Here is a 10,444-nt window from a genome sequence, read left to right on the forward strand (position 1 = left end):
TACAAACTACCAAATGGCTTTATTATTTAAACGATAAAATTATCTTTATAAATATATTTTACAATAATTGTATATGAAACATAGTTTTATAACAATTAATAAAGAATAAACATGTGTGGAGTGACACCTCCAGCGAGGTGGCTCCTTAACCTAAGTTAAAACTAAATATTTTAAATTAAGTCATATGGTTTATGACGTTTAAGACGCCTGATGTCTTCGGAGTTGTCCAAAAGTTGGATGGCTGCTGTGTTAATGTGGTTCGTTAATCTCACCTCATGTTTGCGAGCAAATCTCTTAATTTCTTCTGCTACTGTAGGCAAAATCAAATCACGGTGTATAATGTCATTTCTATCGTACCGATAAGCTGAAACGATGGTACGGAGTGCAACATTTTGGCATCGTTGAATAACATCAATATTAGACTTACTAGTACAACCCCACAGTTGTATACCGTAAGTCCAAATTGGTTTTATGATAGCTACGTAAAGTAGACGTTTGTTATTTAATGAAAGTTCGGAATGTTTCCCGATCAACCAGTATAACTTTTTCATTTTTAGTTTTATTTGCAAACTTTTCTGGCGTACATGGTGTTTCCAATTAAGACGTGAGTCTAAGTGCATTCCTAGGTATTTAGCCGAATCTTTTTGTGGGATAATTTGATGATTCATTTTGATAGGAATATTATTGGTATTACGAAGTGTATAATTGACATGTACTGATTTGTCACTATTGATTTTAATTTTCCAACGTCTTGTCCATAAGAAGATATTATTGATCGAGTTTTGTAATTTACCAGTTGCAGACTGTTGACTATAACTGGTTGCTAATACAGCCGTATCATCAGCGAACATGGCAGTTGTCGTATCATTGGTTGATGGAATGTCAGCAGTATAAAGTAAATACAAAATAGGTCCTAAAACACTACCTTGTGGTACTCCTGCTGTTATAGTTTTCCAATCTGTAACAGCTTGCTCATGCATTACCCGAAACTCTCGTTCAGTCAAGTAAGATTCTAATAACGCGCACCAAGTGTGTGGTAGTTGTTCTCTTAATTTTATAAATAGTCCTTCATGCCAAACTTTATCAAACGCCTGCGCAACGCCTAAGAAAACTGCACAACAGTACTTTTTCTCTTCAAGAGCCTGGTTAATAACATTGGTAACTCGGTGAACTTGATCAATTGTAGAGTGCTTATTGCGGAAACCAAATTGGTGGTCAGGTAAAAGTTGCTTTTCTTCAATCAATGGTTTTATCCTTTTAAGAAAAACTNTCAATCAAAGGTTTTATCCTTTTAAGAAGAACTTTTTCAAAAAGCTTAGATAAACAAGGTAAGAGTGATATTGGCCGGTAAGATGTTACCTGATCTGGTGGTTTACCTGGTTTTAGTAACATTATGACCTGAGCTTTTTTCCATAGTTTTAGAACGTATTCAGTTCGTAAAATTGCATTGAAGATGTATGTAAGATAAATAATCGCCTTCTTAGGCAATTCTTTTATCATTCTCGGGCTGATTTCATCGTAACCTGGTGCTTTTTTTACATTGATGTTGTTATCAATTTCTTGCGCCACTTCTAATGGTGAAAAATATTTTATATTCTCCCGATTTCTATCTAATTGTAAACTATAGAGTCCGTCAAGTTCTGAGACTATATTATTTGGTTTAAATACAGTCTCTAAGTAACATGCATATACTTCAGCTTTTTCATATTCACTTCGTGCCCACGTGCCGTCTTTTTTGCGAATAGGTGGCACGTGTGTTAAAGGCCTTTTTAGTCGTTTAGTAGCTTTCCACAGAGAGTAGTCAGTATCTTGGGTTGCAGAAAGTTCGCTCAAGTAAGTTTTAAAAGTTTCGTTTTTCATTTCTTTTATTTTGTTGTGGAGTAACCGACTGATGTGGTTCCACTTTTTTTTGTCAGTAGGATGTCTCGTTCTATGCCACGTTCTCCTAGCTTTTCTCTTTTGTTGTACCAACTCTCTGATTTCTATTGGGTAGGTGATCTCTCGTATTCTTTCTACTGCAGCCTTAGGTGTTGCAGTTTTCACTGAGTTAATTATATTATTGGTAAAATTATGAACTGCCAAGTCAATGTCACTGGATGTTTGAAGTTTAACGGAAAGCGAAAGTGAATTTTCAAGTAACGTTCTGAATAAATCCCAGTTAGTTTTCTTAGTCGTTAAAAATACTTTTTTTTGTTTCATAATAACGTTTGTACTTTGAGCGAGTAGTACGGGTATATGATCCGATGTTAACTCATTNTTGTGCTTTGAGTGAGTAGTACGGGTGTATGATCGGATGTTAACTCATTGAGTCCTTCAACTTTTACATAATTAGAGGAAATACCTTTCATCACGTAAAAGTCTAGTAGATCAGGAATTTTGTTAACGTCAGAAGGCCAATAAGTTGGCTCTCTTGTAGAGACAGTTATCGCGTTTAAGCTATTTATTACTTTAAACAAAGAATTACCTTTAGGGGAGTTTAATCTCGAGCCCCAATGTTTATGTTTAGCGTTCCAGTCTCCTCCGACAATAAACCTATCGCCTAGAGTCTGAAAAAATTCGAAAAGATTAACTTCATTAGTACCTCTTTGTGGTGGACAGTATATGGCTGTGATAGTANCATTAGCACCTCCTTGTGGTGGACAGTATATGGCTGTGACAGTGAGGTCATTGGCCCCGTCGTTTATTCGTACACTTGTTGCTTGTAAATGATTTTCCGAGAACTTATCTAGCTCATAGTGCTTAATAGACTCTTTAATAATTATAGCTGTACCTCCACGTGCTCTGTTGGTTGGATGAATGGTGGTATATGTAATATAATTTTTTATTTTAAAAAAAGTCCAGGATGTAAAGTGAATTTCAGAGATAAGAGCAATATCTATATTTTCATGATGTAGAAGGTTTTCTAATTCAAGTTTTCACTGTACTAGCCCATTAGCGTTCCACGCAATAAGCCGTATGGTACGGGTCATTTTTTATTATTTTTACGCTTGTTTTTAGGTTTAGGTTGGTTGTTTTCTAACCTGTCTAATCTTTCAGTTAGCATTGCTAATGTTTGAGTAATACTAGCTAAGGAATTTATAACTTCCACAAAGGGTACTTCCTCATTTTTCACATGATTTTTTTGTTCGAAAGTTTGGGGTATCTTTAAGTTTTGGACTGATGAACCAGCCATTTCAGCGTATGATATGCTGGTTGTAACAGATTTCGCTGGTTTACTTTGTAGCCTTTAAACTGCTGTAGTTTTTTTTGGGTGAGAAATTTCAACTGCTTTTTTATACGCAGCGCAGTCTTTCCAATTTGCGGTATGATTTTCTCCACAATTGGCACATTTTGATTTGGTCTTTTTGGATTTTGTGCAATCAATTATATTTTTAACTTAATAATGCTCTAACTTTTTCAAAAATGAACATATCAATATAATTTTTTTTTATATAGATGCTTGATGTCTTTACTTATCATTTGGTATATTTTTTTTGTAAATCTGACACTTAACCTGCCCACAGGGGGGGATTTAAAATGACAACTTTTTCACAAAAAATTTACTTTTTCAACATAACTTTTGAAAATGTTCCGGAAGGTCTGACACTTTTATATATATCTTAAATTAAAGCTAATGTAATATACTTTAATTTTAAAAAAAAAAATTTGACCTCTGGACTTGTCTTCACGGCGAAAATGGCTACCGAATGCTATTTTCGTGTGAAAATTCTCGATTTTATTATTTATATTATATTTAACTTTATAATGCTATAACTTATTGAAAAGTTTATGGATCCACACAATTTTTTTATGAGAAATAATATTTTTTAATAAACCCTTTTTCATTCGACATACTTTATCTTAATCGAGATATTAATAAGGAACCAGCAGATCAAGTAGCTTTTGGAATAAAACACCAATTTTTTTAAAATTAAACACTATCTAAAGATTTGCATCGAAGCGTTTATTTTTGATAGTGATTTTAATCACTGTCAGATATCATTATACTTGATCCAACTATGCCACGTCACCACTGTGCCGCGACCGCCCTGTGCTGGGTTTTTTTTTTTATTTATCTTGTTAAGCATAAAAAATTTTTCTCAAAAAAAAAAAATCAATTTTAAGAAATTTTAAACGAAATATCACTATTTAAAGTTTAGAGGATTTAACAGATAATATAGTAGTTGGGTAAATATAGTGACATTAATATTTAGTAGTGATGGGCATTTTCGAGTTGTTTAAACTATCAAATAGTATTCGATAGTTTTTTAAATCTATCGAATAACTATTCCAATTGTTTTTATACAACCGAGAAGTTTATTTTTAGCATAAACTATCGAATAGTTTTAAAAAATATTCGATTAGTTCTATCTAAAATTTTTATTAAGTACACTTAATTATAATAATAAGATAATTAACGAATACTTAAAATAAATTATAGTAGTTATAATTTGTATGCCGACCATCCCCCTCGGCTCGACTTCTTCAACCTCTTTCCCCATTATAGAATGGGTGGAGGTGGGAAGGGGTAAATGAAACACAGCGCAATCTAACTCGACGGGACCCAACCCGATACTTCCGAGCGCCATCTGGCGGACACGTGAAACCCCAGCCAGTCATACCCGACGAAACCCAACCCAACCCAATGCAGCACCATTCGGCGGACGCGTAAAACCCGATGCGGCGCGATCTGGCGGACGAAATAGGACTCTATCAATCCCTACGCAGCACAAATGGGTGAAACGCGTCGCTATCTGTACAACGATTTTATTACTCGCGTGTTATGGGTTAGTGATGGACCAGTTTTGCTGTTATTGCTCGCTTCATGATCGGAACGAACACAGAGAAAAATAAAAAACATTGATTGAAACCAATATACCTACGCCATACGAAAGAAAAAAGTACATTGTATTAACTTAAATTTAATATAAGTTTAAAGAAGATAGATTATTTAAAATATTATCAAAAATCGAAAAGAAAAAAAAATTGTTATGATTATTTCATCCCTTCCCAGTACTTTTGTTAATGATAAAATTTTCAAAAAACGTATATTAAAATTTAGAGAAGCATTTTATAAAACTGATTTTTTTTAAATTTGACAGTTTTGAGTTATACTTTTCCAGTGTCTTAAATTTTAATTGTACGCAGAAATTTTACAGAGGTAATATTAATCACCGTGACATCTTCTATAAAAAATTTTATTTGAGTTTTTTTCGAATTATGAATCCCTTCCAAATAAAAATTTAAAACAACTACTAAAACTTGTTTTTTTTTTAAATTTTTTTTGCATGTATGTTTTTTTGTTCATAAATTAACAAATTTTCTTAGTTATATTAAATAAAAAAAAAACAAGAAACACAATTGTAGATGCTTATTGTATGTGTTTTATGTTATGTATGTTTGTGAATTTTATGGCCCAACCCTCGCGAAGTCCTGCCCCCACCTCTACGTGGTGCAACCCGGGCAACGGATCCCACCTCTTGGGATCCGGCTAACGGGGAAGGCCACACCACGTTGTGAATCAGCTCTTAATTAATTTCTGGCTAATTCACAACGTGGTGGTGTGAATTATAGACGGCGTGGGCCGCCCTAAGCAATACCTCGCGGTAGTTCCAGGCGGCTCACAGTATGCCAGATGTTGGATTGGAAAAAAAAAAAAAAGTATCTTATTGTTAATCGATAATTATGTATTAAATGTATTTGAGTTAATATAAAATTTGTATTTATTTATCAAAAAGTCAACAAAAACAAAAAAATTATTTTTCCATGTGAGTACTAAAGAAATGTACACATGGATTGAAATAATACACAAAAGTAACTTCAGTTATAATATTTCATGTGATTTGTGGCGATGGGCGTTTATCGTTTCCGCCAAAATTGACCGTATCGTTTCTGCCAAACTGATCTTCTACCTGTCTATCTACTAAATAAATTGAGAACCATTTAGCTTTATCCATGGTAGGCAGCTTCCCGTACCAAAATTTTATCACATAAATACACTTTTATAAACAAAATATGGCGTTTTACCAAAGGTAAATAAATTATAATAGATAACTGTCTTAAGTATGTATATATATTTTTGTAATAAATAATAAAAGTATAGTTTATAAAAAAATATAGTCATCAAAAAATTGAAATAAAATTAAAATATTAATTATAAGCTTAAAAAATATTTAATATATTAAATAATATAATAAAAAATAGATCTATGATCTATACATTTTTCGGTAGTTGTTGGAAACTAATTTTACAAATTCAAGTCTGCTAATTTCTTTTTTATTAAACTTATCAATTGCCTCTTTTGTTTTATTGGAACGGATTTCAATTTTACTCCGTACGCTTATTGAGATTGCGTTATTAGAACTATATATTTTAATGTAATTATAAGATTGAACGTTTTCTATTAAAATTTTTAAAAATATATTAATAGAAGGATGTGCCTTATAAAATTGATCATTAAAATGTGAATCAATGCCCAAATTTTTGGAGGATATTTACTTTCCTCAGAAATATAATTGTCGATTAAATAATCAGCATACTGAATGAAAGCTGTTCCCTCAGGTATTGATGTCATGAAGTCATCAACGAAACAATCAGACACGTCTTCTGGAATTAAAAAAGTTAACCCGAAGGTACCTTTTAATCATTCACATGTTTTATAAGCATTACTCAAACTCTTGAAGTTTTCTGTACCAACTCTGGATTAAGTGAAATCTACAACCAATTATAGTAATTAATGGCCACACAATTAGAGCAGCTTTGTGAATAGAAACTTCGAAATCGACAGTTATATTTTCAGGATACAGTAATAACTTTTTTTCAGTGCATTTATATTTTATAACCTCAAAAGCTTCTTTATAAGTCTCTATAAATTTATTTTTTAATAAACAAAAAACAAGTGGTACATAGTAATTGTTTATATATCCGTGTATGGTAAATAATTGTACAAAATATTTTGGGCAATACTGAAAAGTTCCATCTACGTATTTTGATTTGGAATTGCAAAGAAATTTGAGGTTTGTATCACAAGAAAAAATAATAATATTTTTCTCATAATCGTTGTGTAATAAAAAATGTTCTCCGCGCGTAGTTAGTATTTCTGTATGATCAATAATTGTATGTAATTCACAAATAGATTCTGGAATAGTAGGAAAAAGTCTAGTGCGATAAATAGTTTGGCGAATACATGACACATCCGTTGTCGTAAAATTATTATTACTTAATGTTTGAATTTCCCCTAAAATTATTTTTTGCTGTCTTTGGCAAATATCGTCAACGGCTTTGCGTTTACAAGCGCCTGCTAATTTTTGTCTCATAATTATGGGATCAGAACAAGGGCCATTACATGTATGTTCTATAAGATATATTAAAACTAATTTAAAATAAGGTCAGCTTTAATCAATTTAACTAAAAATTTTAAAAATACCTGTTTGATCAATAATTTCATCAAGCTCATTCACGTGAATGGTACCTTTGCATTCTTTTACAAAACAACGCCAACGTATGTTACACGTTTGTATTGCTTTATATGCAAAACGAAACCTAAAATTATTCAATAAAATCATTTGTTGGACCCGCTTACTTCTGATATATTCAAATGACATTTTAATTTAAAAAATAAAATAAAAAAGAACGGATGGCAAAATATTTATCGATATACCGATCAGTACACTGCTATCTAACTAACAATAATAGAATAGGAAGAAGTTCGATTAAATGATAAGTAGATAATTATTATCGGGTTATTTTGGCAAATATTTTAACCAGTGATTCTCAAGCTTCTATTTGTAGACAGGTATAAACTATTGGTTTGGCGGAAACGAAAAACCGACCTTATTCAAATTTGGCGGAAACGATACGGTCAATTTTGGTGGAAACGATAATCTCCCGTGGCGATTGTACTATCGTCTGGCAGTGCTGTTCGTCTTATTACCTTAAAAACGTGTAAACCCAACCTCACTCAACCGGATCTTAGTGTTTTTTTGTATATATATACAGGGTGTTCAGTCATTACCGAGTAATGGATCGAAAGATCGAAGATCCGGTGGTGGAAATTGAAAGGAGAAAATGAAAAAGAGTTTGTAAAGACGGTAAAAGAGAGGACGGTGTGGAATGTCGAGGGAGACATAATTGATGCGTGGAATAGATTTGCTAGATGTGGAAAGAATACTGCAAAGGAGATTGTTGATGAGAGTAGGAGTATGATGTCAGGAAACAAGAAAACCTGGTGTTGTGATGAGGACGTTCAAAATATCATAGAAAGTAAGAAAAAGCAATTCAAAGTATGACAGAAGAGCAAAAGTAGAGAAGACTGGATGAAGTATAAATGCTTGTGTAAAGAAGCCAAATGTGCAGTAAGTATGACGAAGTTTAAGAGATATGATGAGTTGTATGATAGGCTAGAAACAAAGGAAGGCGAGAAAGAAATCTATAGACTTGCAAAGATAAGAGAGAAAAGGACTAAAGGTTATCATTATATAAGGTGTATAAAAGGTGTTAATAATAAGGTACTCTCGAGTGATGATAATGTGAAAAAAAGGTGGAAAGAGTATTTTGAAAAATTATTGAATGAGGAGTACCCAAAAGAGACATTAGAGGATATCTCGTTGAATGAGGAAATGGTATATTTAATTAGTGAGAAAGAGGTATCAGAGGCTGTGTCAACAATGAAAAAGAATAAAGCAGTGGAACCAGATGAAGTGCCAGTAGAAGTATGGAAAGTATTAGGCGATGTTGGCATAAGGTGGTTGAAGGAACTTTAAAATAAAATCTTATTAGAAGGGAAAATTCCAAATGAATGGAGGAATAGTATTGTGGTGCCGATATTTAAAGGTAAAGGTGACATACAGGAGTGTGAAAATTTTAGAAGCATAAAGCTTATGAGTCATAGTATGAACATTTGGGAAAAGACAATAGATAAGAGTATAAGAATTGAGACATTGGTATAAAAAACCAGTTTGGATTTATGCCTGGTAAGTCAACAATGGAGCCATTATTTTGTGTGAGGCAACTAATAGAAAAGTTTAAGGAAAAAAAGAAAAAGCTTTTTATGGTATTTATAGATTTGGAGAAAGCGTATGATAGAGTACCGAGAGAGGTTCTAAAGTGGGCATTAATGAGAAAAGGAGTCCCGAAAAGGTACATTAATATAATAGAGGACTTATCATTCTCAAAACACATTACATATATTTGTAATAAAGCTTCTAAGGCATTAGGATTTATAAAACGTAATTGCAATGAATTTCAAAATATAACATGTTTGAAAACCTTATATATTTCACTAATACGGACTATTTTGGAATATGGGTCTATTATATGCTCACCACATGTAATATTATATTATTACTTATAATATTAAAATATTATATTATGTTATCTTTTGTACATGTATGTCATATATTGTGAATTCACAAGATCACCAAAACAGAGTTCCCTTATTTAAAACTTAAAATATCAATAAATCAGGCAATTAAATCTGATTATCGTACAGATTCAAAGTAACGCCCATGTGCGGGTTTTCAATTAGGTCCAGCCAATCACATTTAACTATTAATTAAGATCTATAGTTTCTAAGATCACATTAGAGATCGCTACACGANGTCCAGCCAATCACATTTAACTATTAATTAAGATCTATAGTTTCTAAGATCACACTAGAGATCGCTACACGACCCTCGTCTACTATAAAACCCATTTTTTCCTATTAAAATCAGTTCTTTCGGCGATTTTAAGATACACAAAATCTGCGACACTTTATTCAAGATTCTTACTCTCTGGAACTTAGTTTTTTTTAATTTATTTGGACTTAGAATATTTTTTTTTAAAACTAAATGACACTTAGGGATTTTAAAGTGAATTTTGTTTTGGTGAATCTTTTAATTTAATTTAATTTGTTTATTAAATAATAATGTTTTATTTTATTATGGAAATAAATGTCAATTAATATTTTAAAACAAAACATATTTTTTTTTTAAATATATATAATAAAACTGAATCAACTCTAATTTTCTCAGTTAATGATAAATATTTATTATATGACTAAGTGTATTGCAATCCTATACTTATTGGGTAGCTAGTCTTTTAAGGTTTAATGTCTTTGTTCTAACGAACATCGAATACAGTCATAGATTTTGTGTAACGGTTTCGTATTATTTATAATTAAACGCTTTATTCTCAAAAAGACATATTTACTATCGAACTCAAAGTGTACAACGTGTGAAATACAGTGTAAACTCATAATCAACATTGGATTGTCTAAAATAAGCATTACACTACGTGGAATACAAGGTAAGTACAAATTTAAATTCCCGCTTTCAAATTATAAATACTATATTCCGTAATAAACCATTAAGATAGGTAATAAAGTTTGGTAGGATAATTGACTTCATTTATTCAATATTGTTCAACCCCGAGATCAGTTCTTTATTTTTGTCACAACGTTTGTGTGCATTTTTATTTATTTGAT

The 10,444-nt window shown here is 31.8% G+C and overlaps 1 long non-coding RNA gene across 1 annotated transcript in view; it reads left to right on the plus strand.

Moving 5' to 3' along the window:
* The window catches only part of LOC126896342 (uncharacterized), a 16,166-nt gene extending 5,722 nt beyond the window's left edge, over positions 1–10,444 (plus strand). Inside the window, exon 3 of the long non-coding RNA XR_007701828.1 lies at positions 10,161–10,444. This is a non-coding gene — a long non-coding RNA (uncharacterized LOC126896342). The remainder of the gene's footprint in view (positions 1–10,160) is intronic.

The sequence above is a fragment of the Daktulosphaira vitifoliae genome, unplaced genomic scaffold, assembly GCF_025091365.1.
Source record: "Daktulosphaira vitifoliae isolate Bord-2020 unplaced genomic scaffold, ASM2509136v1 Scaffold_1, whole genome shotgun sequence".
Lineage (NCBI taxonomy): Eukaryota > Metazoa > Arthropoda > Insecta > Hemiptera > Phylloxeridae > Daktulosphaira > Daktulosphaira vitifoliae.